The following is a 27,744-nucleotide window of genomic DNA, read 5'->3' as shown; positions in this document are numbered from 1 at the left end:
TCCAACATTCACTCTAGCCACTCTATTCCTTTTTATATACTTGTAAAAACTTTTACTATCATTTTTTATATTTTGAGCTAGTTTAGTTTCATAATCTATCTTTCCTTTCTTAATCGCTTTCTTAGTCGTTCTTTGTTTTTCTTTAAAGCTTTCCCAATCCACTAATTCTCCACTATTTTTGGCCACTCTGTACGCATCTGATTTTATTTTAATACTCTCCTTTATTTCCTTCGTTATCCACGTCCGGTTAGACTTTTTCTTACAGTCCTTCTTTATCACCGGAATATATTTTTGCTGAGTACTTAAAAAAATCTCCTTAAAAATCCTCCACTGTTCCTCAGCTGTCCTACCTACCAGTCTGCTCACCCAGTCTCCATTAGCCAATTCCACCCTCATCCTATCGTACTCCCCTCTGTTCAAGCAGAGGACGCTGGTTTGGGACCCTACTTTCTCACCCTCCATCTGTATCAGAAATTCCACCATATTATGATCACTCATCCCAAGAGGATCCTTCACAAGAAGATCCTTAATCCTACCTGTCTCATTGCACAGAACCAGATCCAAGATAGCTCGCTCTCTCGTAGTTCTGTAACATACTGTTCAATGAAACTATCCCGACGGCATTCCAAGAACTCTTCCTCAAGCCCTCCACGTCCAATTTGAGTCGACCAATCAAAATGTAGGTTAAAATCCCCCATGACTATTGCCGTTCTACTTTTGCACGCATCCATTATTTGCTTGTTTATAGCCCTCCCCACCTCTAAGTTATTATTTGGGGGCCTATAGACCACGCCTACCAGTGTCTTTCTCCCCCTACTATTCCTTATCTCCACCCACAACGATTCCACGTTTTGCTCCTTAGAGCCTATGTCGTCTCTCACTACCGTCCTGATATTATCCTTTATTAACAAAGCTACCCCACCTCCTTTTTCTACCTGTCTATCCTTCCTAAATGCCTGATAACCCTGTATATTCAGTTCCCAGTCCCGGTCACCCTGCAACCACGTTTCTGTGATGGACACTAGATCATATTCATTTGTATGGATTTGTGCCATCAACTCATTTACTTTGTTTCGAATGCTTCGTGCATTCAGGCAAAGTGTCTTTATGCCAGCCTTTATCTGGACCCGGTTTGTTGAAGCGCCACTAACATCTCCCAAGCCCTCTCCTCCTTTAGCTAGTTGTTTATTCACTATACTCCTGGCATTAGAGTAGACACCTCTCAATGCTATGGTCTGACCTCTCCCCTTCTCTATTCCCAGTCCACCTGCCCTCTTGCACTGCCTATAACCCTTCTCTGTTTGCGAGCTACCTTCCTCACGCTCAGTCATGTCGCTTTGATCCCCTCCCCCCAACCTATCTAGTTTAAACTCTCCCCAGTAGCCTTAGCCAACCTTCCTGCCAGGATATTGGTCCCCCTGGGATTCAAGTGCCACCTGTTTTTAGTATACAGGTCACACCTGCCCCTAAAGAGGCCCCAATGGTCCAGGAACCTGAATCCCTGCCCCCTGCACCATTCCCTCAGCCACACATTCATCCTCCACCTCACTCCATTCCTTTCCTCACCTTCCCGTGGCACAGGCAGCAACCCCGAGATTACTACCTTTGCTTTCCTCCTTCTCAGCTGTCTCCCTAATTCCCGATACTCTTTTTTCATGTTCCCTTCCCCCTTCTTACCCACATCAGCAGTACCAATATGTACCGCTACCTCCGGCTCCTCTCCCTCCCACCTCAGGATTTCTGGGACTCGCCCAGCGACATCCTGGATCCCAGCCCCAGGGAGGCAGACCACCATGCGAGACTCCCGCCTGCCTCCGCAAAATCGCCTGTCCATCCCCCTGACTTTCGAGTCCCCGATTAATACCGCCTTCCTCCTCCTTTCCTTAGCCCTCTGAGTTACAGGGCCGGACTCCACCCCGGAGACACGGCCACTGCTGCTTCCCCCAGATGGGCTGTCCCCCCCAACAGTACTCAGACAGGAGTACTTGTTATGTAGGGGCACTTCCACCGGGGTGCTCTCAATCACCCGTGTTTTACCCTTCCTGGCCGTCACCCACTTGGCCTCCTCCCGTGGCCCTGGTGTGACCACCTGATGATAGCTCTTGTCTATCACCTCCTCATTCTCCCTCACCTGTCTAAGATCGTCAAGCTGCAGTTCCAGCTCCCTAACACGGGCCCTCAGGAACCGCAGCTCGACACACCCCTCACAGATGTGGATGTCCGGGAGGCCAGGTGCCTCCAGGACCTCCCACATACTGCACTGCGAGCACCACACTGGCTTAACACTCATATTTCACCCTTTCTTCCGAGGTACACAGAGAAAAGTAAATTATAAATAAATAAAATTACGAAACTCACCCCTGCTCGCCCTTTCTGCCGAAGCCCGATGAGCCAAAGCCCCTCAGTTCTCACTCAGCTCCCTCTCACTCCGCTGCCCGCTCCCAACGCTGCCCGTTAGATAGTGGGGCCTGCCTTTTAAACCTCCCGTGCACTAAAAAAAACCTCAAAAGACCCTTCCCAGTAAACCCCGTGACCACTGCCAGTTTTGCGCCAAAATTTAAAAATAATTAAATAAATAAATAACACCCGCGAAAAAGTACTTTAAATTCAATCTTACCCCAAAAATCCTGTCACCAGTCACACCTCTGCCTTTCTCCAAAGCAACAAAGAGATGCTGTACTCAGTCCCACATCTTTGATTTATTTGGGGGGGGGCTCAGTGGCACAGTGGTTAGCATGGCTGCCTCACAGCGCGAAGGACCCGGGTTTGATTCCCGGCTTGGGTCACTGTCTGTGTGGTGTTTGCACATTCTCCCCGTGTCTGCGTGGGTTTCCTCCGGGTGCTCCGGTTTCCTCCCACAGTCCGAAAATGTGTGGGTTAGGTTGATTGGCCAGGCTAAATTGCCACTTAGTGTCAGGGGGACCAGTAGGGTAAATACATAGGGTTATGGGGATAGGGCCTGGGTGAGATTGTGGTCATACAGACTCAATAGGCCGAATGGCCTCCTTCTGCACTGTAGGGATTCTATTAGTCTATGATTAACCCTTTATCTACCAGACTCCACTACAGCAGCCCCATTAGTAAAAGGTTTATCTAGAATTTGAGAATTGTGTGACCATGAATGAATACGGCCGCCTTGAAATTGTTTGTGAAGACACAGTTCTGAAATGAGGACTTTCCCCCATGCGAGGATACAACTGATTGAGGTGAAGGTGTCTATTGCTGTTGTAACACCTCAAACTGAGGGGAGCAAGAATATTTTACCTCGATATTCAGGGTGGAAAAAGACCTGGGTGGTTGTACTACAGGATTGAGGTGGACTGAAAAGATTGAGTATGTGGACGTTAAGAAAGAGGATGTGTTGGAAATTTTGAATAGCATCAAGATAGATAAGTCGCCGGGACCAGATGGGATGTGCCCCAGGTTACTGTGGGAGGCGAGGGAAGAGATTGCTGAGCCTCTGGCGATGATCTTTGTGTCATCGATGGAGACGGGAGAGGTTCCGGAGGATTGGAGGATTGCGGATGTGGTTCCTATATTCAAGAAAGGGAATAGGGATAGCCCAGGAAATTACCGACCGGTGAGTCTACCCTCAGTGGTTGGTAAGTTGATGGAGAAGATCCTGAGGGACAGGATTTATGAACATTTAGAGAAGGTTAGGATGCTCAAAAGTAGTCAGAACGGCTTTGTCAAAGGCAAATCATGCCTTGCGAGGCTGGTGGAGTTCTTTGAAAATGTGACTAAACACATTGACGAAGGGAAAGCGGTAGATGTGGTTTACATGGACTTCAGCAAGGCGTTCGATAAGGTCCCCCATGCAAGACTTCTCGAGAAAATGAGAGGGCATGGGATCCAAGGGGCTGTTGCCTTGTGGATCCAGAACTGGCTTGCCTGCAGAAGGCAGAGAGTGGTTGTAGACGGGTCTTCTTCTGAATGGAGGTCGGTCACCAGTGGAGTGCCCCAGGGATCTGTTCTGGGACCCTTGCTGTTTGTCATTTTCATAAATGACCTGGATGAGGAAGTGGAGGGATGCGTTGGTAAGTTTGCCGATGACACGAAGGTTGGTGGTGTTGTGGATAGGTTGGAGGGATGTCAGAAGCTGCACTGTGACATAGGTAGGATGCAAGTCTGGGCGGAGAAGTGGCAGATGGACTTCAACCCAGATAAATGTGTAGTGGTCCATTTTGGCAGGTCAAATGGGATGAAGGAGTATAATATCAAGGGTAAGACTCTTAGCAGTGTAGAGGATCAGAAGGACCTTGGGGTCCGGGTCCATAGGACTCTTAAATCGGCCTCGCAGGTAGAGGAGGTGGTTAAGAAGGCATATGGTGTACTGGCCTTCATCAATCGAGGGATTGAGTTTAGGAGTCGGGAGATAATGATGCAGCTTTATAAGATCCTCGTCAGACCCCACTTGGAGTACTGTGCTCAGTTCTGGTCGCCTCATTACAGGAGGGATGTGGAAATGATTGAAAGGGTGCAGAGAAGATTTACAAGGATGTTGTCTGGATTGGTTGGCATGCCTTTTGAGGATAGGCTGATGGACCTCGGTCTTTTCTCCTTGGAGAGACAAAGGATGAGAGGTGACCTGATAGATGTTGAGAAGTATAGATTGGGTGGATTCTTGGAGGCTTTTTCCCAGGGCTGGAATGGCTGCTACGAGAGGACACAGGTTTAAGGTGCTGGGGAGTAGGTACAGAGGAGATGTCAGGGGTAAGTTTTTCACTCAGAGGGTGGTGGGTGAGTGGAATCGGCTGCCGTCGGTGGTAGTGGAGGCAAACTCGAAAGGGTCTTTTAAGAGACTTCTGGATGAGTACATGGGACTTAATAGGATTGAGGCCATTTCTACCCTGGGAAAAAGCCTCTGAGAGTCCACCTGATCTATGCCTCTCAACATCTTATATACCTCTATTAGGTCTCCTTTCATCCTACGTCTCTCCAAGGAGAAAAGACCAAGCTCCCTCAGCCTATCCTCATAAGGCATGCTACTCAATCCAGGCAACATCCTTGTAAATCTTCTCTGCACCCTTTCAATCGTTTCCACATACTTCCTGTAATGAGGTGACCAGAACTGAGCACAGTACTCCAAGTGGGGTCTGACAAGGGTCTTATATAGCTGCATCATTATCTCCGGACTCCTAAACTCAATCCCTCGATTGATAAAGGCCAGTACACCGTACACCTTCTTAACCACCTCCTTCACCAGCGGGGCCGATTTTAGAGTCCTATGGACCCGGACCCCAAGATCCTTCTGATCCTCTACAGTACTAAGAGTCTTTCCCTTTATATTGTACTCCTTCATCCCATTTGACCTGCTAAAATGGACCACTACGCATTTATCTGGGTTGAAGTCCAGATGCCACTTCTCCGCCCAGTCTTGCATCCTATCTATGTCCCTTTGTAACTTCTGACATCTTTCCAGACAATCCACAACCCCACCAACCTTCGTGTCGTTGGCAAACTTACCAACCCATCCCTCCACTTCCTCATCCAGGTCACTTATGAAAATGACAAACATCAAGGGCCCCAGAACAGATCCCTGGGGCACACCACTGGTGACCGACCTCCATTTAGAAAAAGACCCATCTATACCCACTCTCTGCCTCCTTTGGGCAAGCCAGTTCTGGATTCACAGGGCAGCAGCCCCTTGGATCCCATGCCCTCTCACTTTTTCTAGAAGTCTTGCATGGGGGACCTTATCGAACGCCTTGCTAAAATCCAAATAAATCACATCTACCGCCTTCCCTTCGTCAATGTGTTTAGTCACATTTTCGAAGAACTCCACCAGCCTCGTAAGGCACGATCTGCCCTTGACAAAACCGTGCTGAGTATTCTTGAGCATACTAAACCTCTCTAAATGCTCATAAATCTTGTCCCTCAGGATCTTCTCCAACAGCTTACCAACCACTGAGGTTAGACTCACCGGTCGGTAATTTCCTGGGCTATCCCTTTTCCCCTTCTTGAAAATAGGAACCACATCCGCAATCCTCCAATCCTCCGGCACCTCTCCCGTCTCCATCGACGATGCAAAGATCATCGCCAGAGGCTCCGCAATCTCTTCCCTCGCCTCCCACAGTAACCTGGGGTACATCCCATCCGGACCCGGCGACTTATCTATCTTGATGCCATTCAAAGATTCCAGCATAACCTCTTTGTTCAAATCCACATATTCAATCTTTTCAGTCCACCGCAAGCCCGCAGTACATCCACCCAGGTCCTCCTCATTGAAAACCGAGGCAAAATACTCATTAAGCACCTCTGTCATTTCTACTGATTCTGTACAGATTTTCCCACCTTCCCCTTTTATAGGCCCTATTCCGTCACGTCTCATCCTTTTACTCTTCACATATTTATAGAACGCCTTAGGGTTCTCCTTAATCCTACCTGCCAAGGCCTTCTCTTGACCTCTTCTGGCTCTCCTAATTTCCTTCTTTAGTCCCTTCCTACAAGCCGCATACTCATCTAGATCCCGATCTTCGCCAAGCTCTCTGAACCTTTTGTATGCTTTCCTTTTCTTCTCGACTAGGTCCCACACAGCTTTCGTGCACCACGGTTCCTTTAACCGACCAACTCCTCCCTGTCTGCTCGGAACGTTGTCCTGTAGAACTCTAGACAGACATTCCTTGAAAAACTGCCACCTCTCTTCAGTACATTTCCCCGAGAATACCTCCTTCCAATTTACTCCTCTAATTTGCTGCCTTATGTCTTCATATTTCCCCTTTCTCCATATAAACGCTTTCCTAGCTTGCCTGATCCTCTCTTTTTCCAATGCAAGCATAAAGGAGATAGAGTTCTGATCGCTATCCCCAAGATGCTCTCCCACTGAGAGATCTGACGCCTGTCCAGGTTCATTGGTCAGTATCAGATCAAGTACAGCCTCTCCTATTGTAGGCTTGTCCACATGCTGTGTCAGGAAACCCTCCTGAACACACCTAACGAACTCCTCCCCATCCAATCCCCTTACCCTCGGGATATTCCAATCTATGTTTGGGAAATTAAAGTCTCCTATCACAATGTGGTAAACCACTGTTAGCTTATTGCCTGTGTGTGTGTGTGACATGCCTGGACATGCCCCTGCCGGCCTTGCCTGAGACTCCTCCCCCCCGGTCCAGGTATAAAGGTGACTGCTCCCAACCCCCCTGCCTCAGTCGCTGGACCAGTTCATCGGCATGGGTGTGCTCCAAGTCTTTTGCGAATAAAAACCTATTTGTTCTTGCATACAAACTAGTCTTTGCTTGATTGATAGTGCATCAATTTTATTCGCAAAAAGTTTTGGGATGGAGCAGATACTAAAACCCGATAGATTAGAATTGGATCCTCAAGCCGTAGAAGCCTCTAACAGCTTCGATCACGGCTGCGCTGTTTCGAAACTTTCCTCACCGCCTCTGCCTCCGTCGTCCGGACCGAAACCGACAAGCTACACGTGCTCCACGCCCGGGTAAGCGATCATGTATTCTCGATGATCAGAGACGCTGAAACTTACGAGGATGCGATCGAACTTTTAAAAGGCCAGGACAACAAACAGACTAATGTAATCTACGCCAGACATCTTCTGGCTACTCGCAGACAACAGCCAGGAGAATCGGGCGACCAATTCCTGCGTGCGTTGCGAGCACTTGGCAGGGCCTGCAACTGCAAGGCCGCAACAGCTGCCCAAAACACTGAGGACTTAATCAGAGATGCCTATGTCACGGGTATCAGGTCAAACTATATCCGACGACTGCTGGAACAGGGTGGGCTGGACCTACAAAACACTGTACCGCTTCCCGACTCGTTAGAGGTGGCCTTCTGTAATCTCGAGGCCTACAACCCCGACCACGGGGGTGCATCGTGGACACCGCGGCGGCCGCCACCTCTGTACTCGGGAGGGCCGCAGGCCTACGCCACGCCACGTCCCACCAATGACCCGACTGCTGCGGCAGTCTCTGGAGGCCCGAAGTGCTACTTCTGCGGCCTGGGGAAGCACCCCCGACAATGATGCCCGGCGAAGTATGCGATCTGCTCCGGGTGTGGAAAGAAGGGCCATTACGCGAAGGTATGCAGGACGAAGTCGACCTCCAAGCCCAGTAGCGCTGCATGCGACCTGCAGGGGCCACCATCTTGGGCGCCGGTAGCCGCGTGTGAGCCGTGCGGGCCGCCATCTTGGATGCCTTGAGCCGCGTGTGAGCCGTGCGGGCCGCCATCTTGGAGGCCGTCAGCCATGTCGCAAAATCCAACGGTGGCTTCGGTTACGCTGGACCAATCCAGGCCTCACCAACTCGCCAGGTCCATGATGGACATCAAGGTAAACGGTCACACTACAAACTGTTTATTTGACTGTGGGAGTACAGAGAGCTTTATTCACCCTAACACAGTGAGCTGCTACGCCCTTTCAATACTGCCAGTGAAGCAAACGATCTCCATGTCTTCAAAGTCCCACTCGGTGGATGTCCTCGGGTACTGCGTGGCGACCCTGACTGTACGGGGCACAGTGTACAAAAACTTCAGGCTCCTCGTGCTGCCACAACTCTGCACTGCCGTACTCCTGGGGCTAGATTTCCTGTGTCACCTTAAGAGCGTCACCATGGAGTATAATGGGCCTTTTCCCCCGCTCTCTGTTTGCAATCAGCAGTTCTTAGATCGCCCACCGTGCACCACCTGCTGCCTCTCGACCCTTAAAGTCGCCCCTCCCTCACTGTTTGAAAATCTCACCCCCGACTGCAAGCCCATCGCCACCAAGAGCAGACGGTACAGTGCTGGAGACAGAGCTTTTATCAGGTCCGAAGTACAACGGCTCCTAGGGGAGGGGATCATCGAGGCCAGTACAAGCCCCTGGAGAGCCCAAGTAGTAGTTATTAAGACTGGGGAGAAACATCGCATGGTCATTGACTACAGTCAGACCATTAACCGATACACGCAGCTGGACGCGTACCCCCTTCCCCGCATATCTGACATGGTTAATCGGATTGCGCAATATCAGGTGTTCTCCACCATCGACTTAAAATCTGCATACCACCAGCTCCCTATCCGCCCGGAAGACCGCCAATATACTGCCTTCGAGGCGGATGGCCGCCTCTATCACTTCCTTAGGGTCCCCTTCGGCGTCACCAATGGGGTCTCAGTTTTCCAGCGTGACATGGACCGAGTGGTAGACCAGAACGGGCTGCGGGCCACCTTCCTGTACCTGGATAACATCACCATCTGCGGCCATGATCAGCAGGACCACGACGCCAACCTCCACAACTTCCTCCACACTGCCGCACTCCTAAATCTGACCTATAATAAGGAGAAGTGCGTATTCTGCACACACCGCCTCGCCATCCTTGATTGTGTTGTGGAAAACGGGGTCATCGGTCCCGATCCCGACCGCATGCGTCCCCTCCTGGAACTCCCCCTCCCCACCAGCCTCAAAGCACTGAGGAGATGCCTGGGCTTCTTCTCGTATTACGCCCAGTGCGTCCCCAATTATGCGGATAAAGCCTGTCCGCTCATCAAATCCACCTCTTTTCCCCTGACGGCAGAGGCCCGCCTGGCCTTCGACCGCATCAAAGCAGACATCGCGAAGGCCACGATGCACGCTGTAGATGAATCCATCCCGTTCCAGGTGGAGAGCGCTGCGTCTGACTTCGCCCTAGCCGCCACCCTTAACCAGGCGGGCAGACCCGTGGCCTTCTTCTCACAAACCCTCCAAGGCCCTGAAATTCGACACTCCTCTGTCGAGAAGGAGGCCCAAGCCATAGTGGAAGCTGTACGGCACTGGCACCACTACTTAGCTGGTAAACGATTCACCCTACTCACGGACCAACGGTCAGTTGCATTCATGTTTAACAACATGCAGCAGGGCAAGATCAAAAATGATAACATATTGAGGTGGAGAATCGAGCTTTCCACCTACAATTACGACATCTTATACCGGCCCGGGAATCTCAATGAGCCCCCAGACGCCCTGTCCCGGGGAATATGTGCCAGCGCACAAATAGACCAATTGCAGACTCTCCACAACGACCTCTGCCACCCGGGGGTCACCAGGTTTTTTCACTTCATTAAAGCCCATAACCTGCCTTACTCCATTGAGGAAGGCAGGTCTATAACCAGACACTGCCAGGTCTGCGCAGAGTGCCAGCCGCACGTCTATCGGCCAGACAGAGCACACCTCATAAAGGCCACCCGCCCTTTCGAACGCCTAAGAGTCGACTTCAAAGACCCCCTTCCCTCTTCTGACCGCAACATGTACTTCCTCAACATCATTGACGAATATTCACGTTTCCCCTTCGCTATTCCCTGCTCGGATATGACCTCGGCCACGGTCGTCAGGGCCCGGCACAGCCTCTTCACCCTGTTCGGTTTCCCTAGCTATATCCATAGTGACCGGGGATCCTCCTTTATGAGTGATGAGCTGCGACAGTACCTGCTCTCCAAAGGCATAGCCTCGAGTAGGACCACCAGCTACAACCCCAGGGGGAACGGACAGGTAGAGAGGGAGAACGCGACAGTCTGGAAGGCAGTTTTACTAGCTCTGAGGTCTAACGGTCTTCCAGTCACCCGCTGGCAAGAGGTCCTCCCTGATGCACTACACTCGATTAGATCACTCCTTTGCACAGCTACCAATGCTACCCCTCACGAAAGGATGTTTGTTTTCCCCAGGAAGTTCTCCTCGGGGACCTCACTACCGTCGTGGCTGACGTCCCCAGGCCCTGCCCTGCTCCGGAAGCACGTGAGAACCCATAAGTCGGACCCCCTGGTCGAAAGGGTCCAACTCCTCCACGCCAACCCCCAATACGCCTATGTGCCGTACCCCGACGGGTGGGAGGACACGGTCTCCATTCGAGACCTGGCACCCGCAGGTGCCCCAGGGACCACGACGACCCACAACCCCACACCCCCAACCCCCGTATACAGCACGCCTGAGCCCCAGGAGCCGCCACCACGCACCCGGCAATCAGAAGGGACTACAGACGACTCGAGCGACTGCGGCCTGGCGCCTGAACCAACAGCGCGGCCACCGGAACCGACACCACAAGCGGCACTATGGCGGCCGCAGCGGCAGATCAAGCCCCCAGAGAGACTTAATTTGTAAATTTGTAATTCTGTAAATATCGTTCCACCCACCTCACCCCCGCCGGACTCTTTTTTAAAAGCAGGGGGTGAATGTGGTAAACCACTGTTAGCTTATTGCCTGTGTGTGTGTGTGTGACATGCCTGGACATGCCCCTGCCGGCCCTGCCTGGGACTCCTCCCCCTCTGGTCCAGGTATAAAGGGGACTGCTCCCCACCCCCTGCCTCAGTCTATAACCAGTTCAGCAGCATGGGTGTGCTCCAAGTCTTTTGCGAATAAAAGCCTATTTGTTCTTGCATACAAACTAGTCTTTGCTCAATTGATAGTGCATCACACAACAACTCTGCTATTACTGCAACTCTCCAGGATCTGTTTCCCTATCTGCTCCTCCACCTCCCTGTGACTATTGGGCGGCCGATAGAAATCTCCCAGCAAAGTGATCGACCCCTTCCCACTCCGAACTTCCACCCACAGAGACTCTGTGGACAATCCCTCCACAGCCTCCACCTTCTCTACAGCTGTGACACTATCCCTGATCAGCAGTGCCACTCCACCTCCTCTCTTGCCTCCCTCCCTGTCCTTCCTGAAACATCTGAATCCCGGCACCTGGAGTATCCAGTCCTGTCCCTGAGACATCCAAGTCTCCGTTATGACCACCACATCACACTTCCAGGCATCGATCCACGCTCTGAGCTCATCCCCTTTATTCACTGTACTCCTGGCATTAAAGTAAACACATCTCAATCCTTTGGTCTGAGCTCTCCCCTTCTCTATCCCCCGTCCATCCTCCCTCTTGCACCGTCTATAACCCTTCTCTGTTTGCGTGCTACCTTCCTCACTCATTATCCCCTCGTCTCGATTCCCTCCCCCCAACCTATCTAGTTTAAACTCTCCCCAGTAGCCTTAGCCAACCTTCCCGCCAGGATATTGGTCCCCCTGGGATTCTATGTTCTATGTTCTATTTCGCCAACATTTAACTTGGCAAATGTGTTAAGCTTATTTTTTGGAATAGAACCATGGAGCTCCTTATCTCAGAAACTGCAGTTGCCTGCTCCGGCCCCTCTCCCTGCTCCGCCCCCTCTCCCTGCTCCACCCCCTCTCCCTGCTCCCCTCTCCCTGCGCTGCCCCCCTCTCTCTGCTCCGCCCCCTCTCCCTGCTCCGCCCCCTCTCCCTGCTCCGCCCCCTCTCCCTGCCCCACCCCCTCTCCCTGCTCCGCCCCCTCTCCCTGCTCCGCCCCCTCTCCCTGCTCCGCCCCCTCTCCCTGCGCTGCCCGTCTCTCCCTGCTCCGCCCCCTCTCCCTGCTCCGCCCCCCTCTCCCTGCTCCGCCCCCTCTCCCTGCTCCGTCTCCTCTCCCTGCTCCGCCTCCTCTTCCTGCGCTGCCCCCCTCTCCCTGCTCTGCCCCCTCTCCTGCTCCGCCCCCCTCTCCCTGCTCTGCCCCCTCTCCCTGCTCTGCCCCCTCTCCCTGCTGTGCCCCCTCTCCCTGCCCTTCCCCCTCTCCCTGCCCTGCCCCCTCTCCCTGCTCTGCCCCCTCTCCCTGCCCTGCCCCCTCTCCCTGCTCTGCCCCCTCTCCCTGCCCTGCCCCCTCTCCCTGCTCTGCCCCCTCTCCCTGCTCTGTCCCCTCTCCCTGCACTGCCCCCCCTCTCCCTGCACTGCCCCTTTCTGAGGTGGAATCTATTCGATGCTTTCTTCGCCGCTTCATTGCCTCCACCATTCTCTGTGAAAAAGGAGCAATTCTGCCTCCTCCCTGGACCTCTGCTCATTCAAATCTAACACACTGTTGAAGCATCGCTCTGGCAAAGCACTGATCATTGCAGCTGCCAATTGTTCAAGCAAGCCCTTTATTCTGCTGCAGTGTCAGATTCCATCCTTTCCAACCTGGGCTCATAATCCAGGGGCTGATCTGCACTGGGATATTGTCAAATTAGTAACGTTAAAGAACCTTGAGGAATCTGCTTGCTCCTTGCTCGACCCTGCAAAGCGAGATGCGCAGGTGAACATCTCGGTGCAGTAACATGGGACTGCCAGCAGATTTCCCCATGGTTTGAAGGGATGAAGTTATTGTGAAGTGACAATACCATTGTATTAGCTTCAGGTTGGTACAGGTACTCTCTTTCATACAGTATTGCTAATATGTGACAAACGTAACTGGGTGTTACAGCCATCACCCACATCAAAACATGAACAATGTCTGTGTGGTGAACCATAGATGGTTACCACTATGGGTACTTGTACATATGTTACTCTTGTTACTGTTGGGGTTAGGGTTGGCGTGTTCCACCTGTTGGTATTGTTCTGTGGTACACTCCGTGATTCCCAAGACTACAAAGGGCCATCGAACTACTTAAGAAGCTGTACAACAAACCGCCAAACGAGATTCATGCTCGGCACCTACTAGCCACTCGACGGCGGCAGCCCGGCGAAACGACGGGACAGTACCTGCGCGAACTTCAGCAGCTAGCCAGAGCCTGCAATTGCAAGCCAGTGTCGGCGACTCAATATACTAACGATCTGATCCGAGATGCATTCGTGGCGGGAATCGGCTCATCCTATATTCGCCTGCGGCTGCTAGAGCAAGGTAATTTGGACCTAGCTAAGACGGTGGAATTGGCTGATGCGATGGAAACGGCCTCCAGAAGTCTTGAAACTTACCCCACCGACCACGTGGGAACACCGTGGCAAGTACAGCCACCGACTCAACTCTACCCAGCGGCTCCTAGGAACTGCGCGATCGTGCTTTCAACCTCGGACCTGGCGGCGGCGGCGGCAGCTCCAGGTGGCCCACGGTGCTATTTCTGTGGATTGGTGAAGCACCCTCGTCAGCGATGTCCGGCCAGAACGGTATTTTGCTCCGCGTGTGGGAAGAAAGGGCACTATGCTAAAGTGTGCCGAGCGAAACCACCTTCGAAGCCAAGCAGTGCTGCGTGTGACTCTCCAGGATCTGTCTCCTCGTCTCCGGCTTCATCGAGGTCTTCAACCACGTGCGATTCACGAGCACAGCCATTCCTGAGGACGACGACGCAAGACACGTGCGACCTGCGAGTGCCGCCACTTTCAACGCCATCGACCACGTGCGATCCATGGGCACAGCCATTTTGGTTGACACCGACCGCAGACGACCAGCAGGGGTCATCATCATCGACCATCTCAACTGCCTGCAGTTGCACTCAAGATTCAACGGTGGCGTCAATCATCCTGGACCAGGCCAAGCCTCAAAGACTCGACAAGTCCATGATGGACATAGAGGTAAACGGACGCCTGATACATTGTCTGTTTGACAGCGGGAGCACCGAGAGTTTCATTCATCCAGACACCGTGAAACGGTGCGGTCTCCGAGTACAGACTGTCAGACAGACAATTTCTATGGCGTCGAGGTCCCGATCTGTTACCGTTCTTGGGAGCTGCATGGTAAATCTAACGGTGCGGGGCACAGTTTATGAGAACTTCAGGCTCCTCGTGTTACCGCACCTTTGCGCTCCGGTAGTCCTGGGACTAGACTTTATGGTCCACCTGAGGAGTGTGACCCTGCAGTACGATGGGCCACTCCCTCCACTTTCAGTGGGAGAACAGCAGCCTCCAAATTGCCCAGCGCGCTCCACGTGCAGTCTCTCAACACTCAAAATCACCCCGCCGTCTTTATTTGAAAATCTCGTGCCAGGCTGCAAGCCCATCGCAACTAAGAGCAGGCGTTACAGCACTGAGGATCAGATCTTTATTCGATCTGAGGTTCAGCGGCTCCTCAGGGAAGGGATCATTCAACCTAGCACTAGCCCATGGAGAGCACAAGTCGTGGTGGTTAAGACTGGAGACAAGCCCCGGATGGTCATAGACTATAGTCAGACCATTAATAGGTACACACAGCTGGACGCGTACCCTCTCCCGTGCATATCTGACATGGTCAATCAGATTGTGCCGTACCGGGTGTTCTCCACCATCGACTTGAAGTCAGCCTATCACCAGCTTCCCATTCGCCCAGAGGCCCAACCATATACGGCCTTTGAGGCGGATGGTCGTCTCTACCACTTCTTAAGGATCCCCTTTGGCGTCACTAATGGGGTCTCGGTCTTCCAGCATGCAATGGACCGAATGGTGGACCAAAACGGGCTACGGGCTACCTTCCCGTACCTGGACAACGTCACTATCTGCGGACATGACCAGCAGGACCACGATGCCAACCTCCTAAAGTTTTTATGCACTGCGTCTCGCCTGAATCTGACCTATAACAGGGAGAAGTGTATATTCAGCAAGCGCCGCCTAGCAATTCTCGGATACGTGGTGGAAAATGGGGTCCTCGGCCCTGATCCAGACCGTATGCGTCCCCTCCTTGAACCTCCCCTACCCACTGGCGTCAAAGCACTAAGAAGATGCTTTGGCTTCTTTTCGTATTACGCACAGTGGGTTCCCAATTATGCGGACAAAGCCCGTCCGCTCATAAAGTCTACCTCTTTTCCCCGAGCAGCAGAGGCTCGCTTAGCCTTTGAAGGGATAAAAGCTGACATTGCGAAAGCCACGATGCACGCTGTCGATGAGTCCATCCCCTTCCAGGTGGAGAGTGATGCATCTGATTTCGCCCTGGCCGCCACACTTAACCAGGCGGGCAGGCCCGTCGCCTTTTTCTCTCGCACCCTCCAAGGCCCTGAAATTCGGCACGCCGCTGTGGAAAAAGAGGCTCAGGCCATTGTAGAGACCGTCCGGCATTGGCGCCATTATTTGGCTGGAAAACGATTTACCCTGCTCACGGACCAGCGGTCCGTGGCGTTCATGTTCAACAACACGTTAAGGGGTGAGATCAAAAATGATAAAATCTTGAGGTGGAGAATCGAACTCTCCACCTACAACTATGATATCATGTACCGTCCGGGGAAGCTCAATGAGCCCTCAGATGCCCTGTCGCGTGGAACATGTGTCAGTGTGCAGGAGGAACGGCTACAGGCCCTCCACAATGATCTCTGCCATCCGGGGATCACTCGGCTCTTTCATTTTGTAAAGGCACGGAATCTGCCCTACTCCATAGAGGATGTCAGGTCGATAACGCGAAGCTGCCAGGTATGTGCTGAATGCAAGCCGCTGTTCTACCGACCTGACAGGGCACACCTCATTCAGGCCACTCGCCCTTTTGAATGACTGAGTGTTGATTTCAAGGGCCCCCTTCCTTCGACAGATCGGAATGTGTACTTCCTCAACGTGGTTGACGAGTACTCCCGATTCCCTTTTGCCATCCCCTGTTCAGACATGTCTGCTGCCACGGTTATCAAAGCCTTGCGGGATCTTTTCACCCTGTTTGATTACCCCAGTTATATCCACAGTGATAGGGGTTCGTCGTTTATGAGCGACGACTTGAGGCAATACCTGCTCTCTAAAGTTTGATAAGGTTCACCATGGTAGGCTTCTGCAGAAAATGCAGATGTATGGGATTGGGGGTGATCTAGGAAATTGGATCAGGAATTGGCTAGCGGATAGGAAACAGAGGGTGGTGGTTGATAGTAAATATTCATCATGGAGTGCGGTTACAAGTGGTGTACCTCAGGGATCTGTTTTGGGGCCACTGCTGTTTGTAATATTTATTAATGATCTGGATGAGGGTATAGTTGGGTGGATTAGCAAATTTGCTGATGACACCAAAGTCGGTGGTGTGGTAGACAGTGAGGAAGGGTGTCGTAGTTTGCAGGAAGACTTAGACAGGTTGCAAAGTTGGGCCGAGAGGTGGCGGATGGAGTTTAATGCGGAGAAGTGTGAGGTAATTCACTTTGGTAGGAATAACAGATGTGTTGAGTATAGGGCTAACGGGAGGACTTTGAATAGTGTGGAGGAGCAGAGGGATCTAGGTGTATGTGTGCATAGATCCCTGAAAGTTGGGAATCAAGTAGATAAGGTTGTTAAGAAGGCATATGGTGTCTTGGCGTTTATTGGTAGGGGGATTGAATTTAGGAGTCGTAGCGTTATGTTGCAACTGTACACAACTCTGGTGCGGCCGCACTTGGAGTACTGTGTGCAGTTCTGGTCCCCACATTACAGGAAGGATGTGGAGGCTTTGGAGAGGGTGCAGAGGAGGTTTACCAGGATGTTGCCTGGTATGGAGGGGAGATCCTATGAGGAGAGGCTGAGGGATTTGGGATTGTTTTCGCTGGAAAGGCGGCGGCTATGAGGGGATCTTATTGAAACATATAAGATGATTAGAGGTTTAGATAGGGTGGATAGTGATAGCCTTTTTCCTCTGATGGAGAAATCCAGCACGAGGGGGCATGGCTTTAAATTGAGGGGGGGTAGTTATAGAACCGATGTCAGGGGTAGGTTCTTTACCCAGAGGGTGGTGAGGGATTGGAATGCCCTGCCAGCATCAGTAGTAAATGCGCCTAGTTTGGGGGCGTTTAAGAGATCCGTAGATAGGTTCATGGACGAAAAGAAATTGGTTTAGGTTGGAGGGTCACAGTTTTTTTTTTTTTTAACTGGTCGGTGCAGCATCGTGGGCCGAAGGGCCTGTTCTGCGCTGTAATGTTCTATGTTCTATGTTCTATGTTCAAGTAGGACTACGAGTTACAACCCCAGGGGTAACGGGCAGGTCGAAAGAGAAAACGCTACAGTCTGGAAGGCTGTCTTACTGGCGTTGAGGTCTAGGGGTCTTCCAGTCTCCCGTTGGCAAGAGATACTTTCTGATGCGCTCCATTCAATCCGGTCCCTCCTGTGTACGGCAACCAACGCTACCCCACATGAGCGGATGTTTACCTTCCTCAGGAAGTCTACCTCTGGGACCTCACTGCCGTCTTGGTTGACGTACTCAGGACCTGTCCTCCTGCGACGGCATGTTAGGACCCGCAAGTCCGACCCTTTGGTTGAACAGGTCTATCTCCTCCACACCAACCCTCAATATGCCTATGTAGCATATCCTGACGGGCGAGAGGATACGGTCTCTATCCGAGATCTGGCGCCTGCAGGGGACCTGGAAACCCCTGTCGCTCCCGCACCCTATCGGGACCACCACTTAATCCTCTTACTCCCGTGTACAGCTTGCCTGAGTCCAGGAGATTGTCGCCACCTCGGGGCTTGCCTGAGTCCAGGAGATTGTTGTCACCTCGAGGTCCACCCGTCTGTGAGGAACTGGAGGAGTCACTGGACACCGCCTTGGAGAGAGGGTCATCACGGTCACCAGAACCGGCGCTACCGCCAGTGTTGAGGAGGTCGCAGAGACGGTGCGGCCCTCCGATACGATTGAACTTGTGAATATATGGACAGTTCGTACTGTTTTTTTGCCCCACCGGCCTTTGTTTTTAAAGGAGGGGTGAATGTGGTGAACCATAGATGATTACCACTATGGGTACTTGTACATATGTTACTCTTGTTACTGTTGGGGTTAGGGTTGGGGTGTTCCACCTGTTGGTATTGTTCTGTGGTACATTCCGGTTGGCTCCGTCTTCCTATAGGCTTATAAAGGTCATTACACTTCCTAGTGACCCTTTAGTCTGGGATTGTATTGTTATGATGTGGAGATGCCGGCGTTGGGACTGGGGTAAGCACAGTAAGAAGTCTCACAACACCAGGTTAAAGTCCAACAGGTTTATTTGGTAGTAAATACCATAAGCTTTCGGAGCACTGCTATTTCATCAGATGGAGTGGATATCCACTCCATCTGACGAAGGAGCAGTGCTCCGAAAGCTTATGGCATTTGCTACCAAATAAACCTGTTGGACTTTAACCTGGTGTTGTGACACTTCTTATTGTATTGTTAAGCAGTATGCTCTATTCTTGTTGCTAATAAAAGCCTTTATTTCCCGGGTACGATCCAGCCTCCTGAGTGAATTAATCGCACATCAGTCTGACCTTTAACAGGCACTTTGCATACTCACTCCGTGCATTAGTTGAACTGGGATTGCACCTAATTTGTTCCCAAAGGATTTGGTCTACCAATGAATGTGTTTATTTAAGTATCAGCAATTAGTTCAGTATATTAACAACAAAAATAAGGTGAGTGTATTCGGGTGCTGAGGCAGGTTTTAATGAATGTCATTCGATGTAAACAAATGATCCCTTGAGAGGTCAGTCGTTTAACACAATAGAGTCACTCAGTAACAGAAAGATCTCAGTTTTGATGAAGTTATCTTTGCGCTGAATCACTGCTGGTCATAGCTGGAAGGTGCAACAATATACCACAGAATGTTTGAACTATTGATCGGAAAAAGTAGTTGAGATTCCTGTCACTTCCCACGCTGTGACTCAAGCTACAAAGTACACATGTTGAGTGAGGATATGATAGGGCTCAACTATAAAAGAACCCAAGAGGAAATAACATGCCAATTATTCTTATCTCGGCTTACCCATGAAGAACAGATCCGTGGGCAATGTGGGGTGGCTGAAGGTTTTGCTTCTGACTTAGAACCTGAATAAATTCCTTCAGGAAAATGGAGAACAAAATTGAAAGGGATTTAATTTTTTTTTAAAAGAAAACACTTTTCCCAGTTGTTAATTGCTGAACACAGAGGAATCTCTAAATGGCAATTTTAGCCCAATGTGTTGTATATTCTGCCTCGGTTCCCTTTTTATTAACCTCATCACAGTTCCTTAGACATTCCCTGCCAAGAGGTCACCTCCCTGGAGATAGGTGGAAACACACTGGTTTGATGACTGGTAATGAGAAATTGTCAGCGCATCTGCCTTCACCTCAAGCTCTCACCCACTTTTCACTCTTGGGCAAATCACAGGCTGAAGTTTAAAAGTTTATTTTGTGTCACAAGTAGGCTGACATTACTTGTTTTTGTCATGGGTGAGGTGCCTGAAGATTGGAGAGTGGCAAATGTTGTGCCTTTGTTTAAAAAGGGCTGCAGGGAAAAGCCTGGGAATGACAGGCCAGTGAGCCTCACATCTGTGGTGGGTAAATTGTTGGAAGGTATTTTGAGAGACAGGATCTACAGGCATTTAGAGATGCAAGGGCTGATCAGGGACAGTCAGCATGGCTTTGTGAGTGGAAAATCATGTCTCACAAATCTAATTGCGTTTTTTGAAAGGGTAACCAAGAAGGTAGATGAGGGCAGTGCAGTTGATGTTGTCTACATGGACTTTAGCAAGGCCTTTGACAAGGTACCACATGGTAGGTCGTTGCATAAAGTTAAATCTCACGGGATCCAGGGTGAGGTATCTAAATGGATACAAAATTGGCTTCTTGACAGAAGCCAAAGGGTGGATGTAGAGTGTTGTTTTTCAAACTGGAGGCCTGTGACCAGCGGTGTGCCTCAGGGATTAGTGCTGGGCCCATGGTTATTTGTCATTTCTATTAATGATTTGGATGAGAATATAGGAGGCATGGTTAGTAAGTTTGCAGATGACACTAAGATTGGTGACATAGTGGACAGTGAAGAAAGTTATCGCCAATTGCAACGGGATCATGATCAATTAGGCCAGTGGGCTGACGAATGGCAGATGGAGTTTAATTTAGACAAATGTGAGGTGATGCATTTTGGTAGATTGAAACAGGGCAGGACTTACTCAGTTAATGGTAGGGCGTTGGGGAGAGTTACAGAACAAAGAGATCTAGGGGTACATGTTCATAGCTCCTTGAAAGTGGAGTCACAGGTGGATAGAGTGGTGAAGAAGGCATTCGGCATGTTTGGTTTCATCGGTCAGAACATTGAATACAGGAGTTGGGACGTCTTGTTGAAGTTGTACAAGACATTGGTAAGGCCACACTTGGAATACTGTGTGCAATTCTGGTCACCCTATTATAGAAAGGATACTATTAAACTAGAAAGAGTGCAGAAAAGATTTACTAGGATGCTACCGGGACATGATGGATTGAGTTATAAGGAGAGGCTGAATAGACTGGGACTTTTTTCTCTGGAGCGTAGGAGGCTGAGGGGTGACCTTATAGAGGTCTATAAAAAGCATTTAGATAGTTACGTGGGTACGATGGGTACAGAGAGATATGGGCCAAATGCGGGCAATTGGGATTAGCTTAGGGGTTTAAAAAAAAGGGCGGCATGGGCAAGTTGGGCCGAAGGGCCTGTTTCCATGCTGTAAACCTCTATGACTCTATGACTCAATGACTCTATTAACACTGCAATGAAGTTACTGTGAAAATCTCCCTAGTCTCCATACTCTGGTGCCTGTTCAGATACACTGAGGGAGAATTTAGCACGGACAATCCACCTTACCAGCATGTCTTTCAGACTGTGGGAGGAAACCGGGGCACATGGAGGAAACCCACGCAGACACGGGGAGAACGTTCAGACTCTGCACCGACAGTGACCCAAGCCAGGAATCGAACCTGGATCCCTGGCGCTGTGAGGCAGCAATGCTAACAACTGTGCCACTGCTGTAGCTATCACAGCCAACACGGTGACTGGCTATTTTGCAATTTGAATTTCACTGAAAACTGCACCAAGGTGGGGACACTGTCTCTTTGTAGAAAGGCCCATCACCAGCCACTTATGTATCAATCATTAAACATGGGAAAATCACTACTGTTTTACCTTTAGTCAACAAATAATAAAATCCTTCCATTAGTCTTTACAACAGCATTTAATTCATTGTTAATTTATAGAGAGAACCACATTTTAGAAATAAAAGTGCATATTCTAGGGGCTGAAAAAGTATTTCATAATTTAGAATTACATTTTAAAAGAAACAACTTATTTATTTTAGAATTAATACTTGCTGACTCAGTCAGGGAGATATATCCTTGTCATTACTGTCCAGACTGAAGCAGAAATGGAAAGCTAACAGGGAGGATCACACACATATTGGTAACATAACTCACTGGATTTTCCTTGCAATAATTATAAAGGAAGCAGAATCAAAGGGGGTCATGAGAGTCTACAGCCAGAATTTCCTTTCTACATTCCACCTGTTCTATAAACAAACATTCGATTGTAGAAAACTTGTGTATTGCTGAAAAAGACATTTTTTGACTAAAACTTTCATCTTACACTCATCAGGACATTTGCAAGTATACAATGTAAGGGAAATCAACAAATATTTACTGTATGAGAAGAGAGTACTAATTGTTTGGCAAGTGGACTCCGATTGGTAGAGGTGTTGCTATGGACAATGCATCAGTTGATGCTGGCTGACAGTTAACGACCAAGCATTGTTTGAAATTTAAACCAGGCAATTTAACTTTGATTGATCAAGGCATTGTCATGAGGAATGGACCAGCAAGTGGCTATCACTTAGTTTGTTTAGTTGAAACAGGTGCAGTGTGTGTACATGTTCTTTCTGTCGACAAAGAACAGAACTGGTGGATCATATCAAAAATCATGTCGTTTCGACTGTTCACCACAGGCAAGGTACCCAACCCAGTCCATGCCTGCAAGACTCAAAACATAGGGTCCAACATTAGATGGGATTCTGTGATTGAACAACATTTGCTAATTGATCCACAATGTGCTAAGAGTTATGCTGAGAACCAATTTAAAATTGCTAGTCGGGCTCACAGTGCAGTGTACCTACATGTACTAGAAGCCACATTTATTATACGGAACACCCTGTTGCAGCTAAATAAAATATTGATTTCATCATTACTCAGGACAATGCCTTAACCAATCAGTGTCAAGCTACCTCGTTTAAATTTCAAACAATGCTTTGCAGTTAACTGCCAGTCACCATCAACTGGTGCATCCTCCATGGCATCACCTCTACCTATCGGAGTCCACTTGCCGACCAATTATAGTTTTCCCAGATTTATTCCAGCAAAACCCTTCATCATTGACAGTTCCAATCAAACTTTCTTTAACCTTCGCTGCTTTAGCAGAATAGGTTCCATGTTTGTGCTTTATGTTCTGCACGGTATCAACCGTAATGTAATCGGGCACCCAAAGCAGCACTTAATGCTCTAACTGTGGCCTAGCCAGTCCCAATGCTGATTTATTACACAGTATTTACAGCACAGACACAGGTGATTTACCATTGCCTCTTTACTCTCTGTCTCTGATTATAAAATCTAATATTGCAATGACCTTGTTAACAGTATTGTTCCCTTCTTCTCACACTTTCAGGGATATATGTATCTGCACTTTGAGGTTTCTCTCTTCTTTCTCATAGAATCATAGAATCCCTACAGTGCAGAAGGAAGCCATTTGGCCAATCGAGTCTGCACCGACTACAATCCCACCCAGGACCTATTCCCACAACCCCACAAATTTAATGTTAATCCCTTGACACTAGGGCCAATTTAGCGTGGCCAATCCGCCTAACCCACACATCTTTGGACTGTGGGAGGAAACCGGAGCACCTGGAGGAAATCCACGCAGACATGGGGAGAACCTGCAGACTCCACAGACAGTGTCCTGAGGCCGGAATTGAACCTGGGTCCCTGGCATTGTGAGGCAGCAGTGCTAACCACTGTGCCACCTGCAGTATTTTTAAATAAGTTTATACTTTCATGCTTGGAGCATGATCTTACCTGCTGGTCACGCCACGCTCCCGCTGCAGCGAAGTTGGAAAATTTGGCAGCCAAAAGTTCCTTCCCAAAAGGAACCGTTACATTTCATAATTATGGAAACTTAAACAGATCCTGAAATGTTATGTTGACTTATCGTTTACAGGTGTAATATGGGCACCAAAGTGTCCAGAGTGGTGGACTTTTAGGGTGGGATTTTCCAGTCTCACTCGCCCTGAAACTGGAAAAACCTGCCCCGGGTCAATGGACCTTTCCATGCTTCATCCCTCACCCGTTCCGATTCCCTTGGCGGGCAGGAGTTTAAAATTTGCCCCTTAATTTTTAAAAATTCATTTCCGAAAGCACATCAGTGGAGCAGATGGGTTTTTACGACAATCGATAATGGTTTCATGGTCATCAGTAGATTCTTAATTTCAGATTTTTTTTATTGAATTCAAATTCCATCATCTGCCGTGGCGGGATTCGAACCTGGGTTCCTAACATATTAGCTGAGTTTCTGGATTAATAGTCTGTGTTAATACCACTAGGCCATCACCTCGCATGCGCTCAATCCTGGGCAGATGGGCATCACCCACCATATCTGTAAGGCTCCTGCAAGCATTGAGGCATTGCACCTGAATTAGACATTAGCCCCTTTGCACATGCAAATAGGGGTCCTCATGTCACTTTGAGGCCCCATTTTCGAAAATGTTGGGATGGCTGATAGTCCGGGTTTTGCGTGCGTAGTCTCTGACCTCACCTGGCACCCAAACTAATGATCCTTGCATCATTAAGCAGCTAAGGGCTGCTTTATAAAACATAAGCTTTCAATTTTTCACGTACTTCACTCTGGAGCAAGAATGAGCAAGCATGGTCTGTTGTCAGCCATAACTCACCCACCCAAGTACATTTCAGGCTCTGCTCATGATCCTACTTGGCATTCAAGCCAGGAATATTGGTGCCTTCTGAGACTTGTGGTTGACTGCAAGGGCCACGATTGGCCATTGTAGCAATTAAGGATGGGCAGAACATTCCCATTGGTCCTCCTGCCATCCTCATTAGCAATGGGAGCCAATTTCTAAGCCACAGGTCTTTCACTATTAGAAGGTAATTTCCTGTATGAATTTTGTCTGTATGAATTTGCTTTAAACTCACAATAAAAAATTCATTCCTGGGTGACTGCTTCAATATATTATTCATGGAAATACAACTGCTGCTTTCTGTGCAAGGAATAATATTTCACACTGGAAAGAAACTGAAACTTCAGACCCAATGGGTAAATAGTTGCTTGTGTAACTGAAACATTTCCTCTAATTTCTAAGGACACAATAAATAGACGACCTAAAAATAAAATCAACATCCCTTTGAAAATAACTTACAAGTTTATTTGGAAATGCAACAAAGGCGAAAAACATTACCATTAAAAATACACTGGAACAGAATGTTCACTCTCTTGCTGTCACTGCCTTTGATTTTACCCTTTGTAGCTGCCTCTGTTTTGTATTTGGTAGTTATTAATATTTTCAGATCTTAAGCACGTATATCATCAAACAGATTCACCTCTCATCCGACTTGCCTGTAAGTCCAAAGAGCTTGTTGGTTGATCCTTACCATTCCCATCACAAGTTAAAGTAATGACTGTGAACCAATGCACTAATGCTTCTTGATATAAAGGTTTGCTGCCACCTATCACGGGCATCCTTTTTGCTTTCATACTTGTTCAGCGATATTTCTGACTGATCAGTGGATGTGCCTGTCGGAAGCACTTTGCTTCCAAGTACTTTGTTAGAAAGCTTGTTTTCTTTTCATATGTGTGAGAAATGAGTAACAGAAGTGTTGGTGGAGAGCAGCATTTTAGTTTAATTTTGTTAAGATGGGTGGAGTAAATAATCCCAGCATGCAAGTTTCAAACACACAGCAGCAGAGAGGTTATGCATTCCATAATTTGCAGCAAGTACAGAAATTACAAATGGCTGGATTAAAGTGTGTGTATTTATTATACACGAAGAGTGGGCTTACTGCACCCCAGTGTAAATCATAGAACAGAATCATAGAATTCCTACAGTGCAGAAGGAGGCCATTCGGCCCATCAAGTCTGCACCAAACACAATCCCACCCAGGCCCTATCCCCAAATCCCCATGCATTTACCCTAGCTAGTCCCCCTGACACTAAGGGGCAATTCAGCATGGCCAATCCAACTAACCCACACATCTTTCGGACTGTGGGAGGAAACCGGAGCACGCGGCGAAAACCCACACGGACACGGGGAGAACATGCAAACTCCACACAGACAGTGACCCAAGCCGGGAATTGAACCTGGGTCCCTGGGGCTGAGAGGCAGCAGTGCTAACCACTGTGCCACCATATGCCCAATGTCAAGGGTGGAGCCACTCCTGCTTAACCAGTTCACTCCGCTTTCATTTTATTGGGCGACGGTTCTCGAATTCATAGAAACATAGAAAGAAACATAGAAAAACATATGAGGCAGAACTTCCATCTGTGTCCAGGAGGACCTCTCGCCTCACTGAGCTACCAGCCAATCAAAAGCCAGTGGCACTGTGCACTCGGAGCACCGGTGGCCACTGCTGGTATTACAGGTAGGCCAAGGAGGTGGCATTGAACAATAGGTTCAGACATTCATGCACATCTGGATCTTGCTGGGGTCAGGCTGACAGGCCCCTGTGAAGGGGGGAGGTGGGGGGGGGTGGGGGGATGGAGACAGGGAGCATGTTGGACAGAGCAGGGAGAACGAATATTCACAAATTGTTGACTTTTCAGTATCTGACACATCCTATATTTTAGCCAATGCTGTTGTCACAATAGAATCCATATTTAAATAATATTTAGTCCATAACAGTTGAAGCTGCCACTGAGTTAGGAGGCTGTACTTGTTAATTGGTTACCAGGTCTGTAAGGCTTGATGTACTGAAAATGATGGAAGCAGGAGAGTGTCGTATTCAAGGGCAGAATGCATTTTATCCATATTCTCATATCTCTATGGATAACAGTATATAAAAAGATATGTCTATAAATGGGAACCACAGCAGTTACAGATCCATTCCACAAAGAACTATGTAAGGGTTAGTGAACCTAACAGCTATTACTCAACATCAACCCACAGCCAGAAATTTTCCTTGGCCCAGTTAAAATGCATTTTATTTTTAATTTGGAGACTTTCTGTTTGACTGAGTCCTGGCAGTGAGCATTGTACCACATATATTGTATCCACTGGAGAAAGAATTCCGGATTCCCAAAGGACCACGAGTGGGCACAGAGGGAATTTGGCTCCATGAGATACTTACACTGATGTTAAATTGAATCTCACAGGATTTGTCCTGTGAGGTCCAGGGGAGAAGTGAAGGAATAAGCTGGACATTGTGAGCAGGATTTTCCGGACACGTTAGGCCAGAAACAGGAAAATCCCACCCGAGGTCAATGGACCTTTTCATGGTCCACCCCTTGCCCGGAACGATTCCCGTGGTGGGCGGAATGGGAAAATGATTTGATTTTGATTTGATTTATTATTGTCACATGTATTAACATACAGTGAAAATATTGTTTCTTGCACGCGATACAGACAAAGCATACCGTTCATAGAGAAGGAAACTAGAGAGTGCAGAATGTAGTGTTACAGTCATAGCTAGGGTGTAGAGGAAGATCAACTTAATGCAAGGTAAGTCCATTGAAAAGTCTGACAGCAGCAGGGAAGAAGCTGTTCTTGAGTCGGTTGGTACGTGACCTCAGACTTTTGTACCTTTTTCCCGACGGAAGAAGGTGGAAGAGAGAATGTCCAGGGTGCGTGGGGGTCCTTGATTATGCTGGCTGCTTTGCTGAGGCAGCGGGAAGTGTAGACAGAGTCAATGGATGGGAAGTTGGTTTGCGTGATGGATTGGGCTACATTCACGACCTTTTGTAGTTCCTTGCGGTCTTGGGCAGAGCAGGAGCCATACCAAGCTGTGATACAACCAGAAAGAGTGCTTTCTATGGTGCATCTGTAAAAGTTGGTGAGGGTCGTAGCTGACATGCCAAATTTCCTTAGTCTTCTGAGAAAGTAGAGGTGTTGGTGGGGCTTTCTTAACTATAGTGTCAGCATGGGGGGACCAGGACAGGTTGTTGGTGATCTGGACACCTAAAAACTTGAAGCTCTTGACCATTTCTATTTGCCCCTATGAATCACAATCTATGCTAGAGAGGACAAGAGCAGTGCACACTGCGGGAGTGATACTGATGCTGCAACTGACAGCAGGAATCTGACTCCCAAACCCTTTGATCAATCTGCAGGGGGAAGACTCTCTGAAATGGAAACACTGCACAGGAAATATGCTGCAAAGAGCAGGTAGCTGCTTC

The sequence above is a fragment of the Mustelus asterias genome, chromosome 25 (genome assembly GCF_964213995.1).
Source record: "Mustelus asterias chromosome 25, sMusAst1.hap1.1, whole genome shotgun sequence".
Taxonomy (NCBI): Eukaryota; Metazoa; Chordata; class Chondrichthyes; order Carcharhiniformes; family Triakidae; genus Mustelus; species Mustelus asterias.
The sequence above is the reverse complement of the archived record's forward strand: the minus strand, read 5'-3'. Positions refer to the sequence as shown.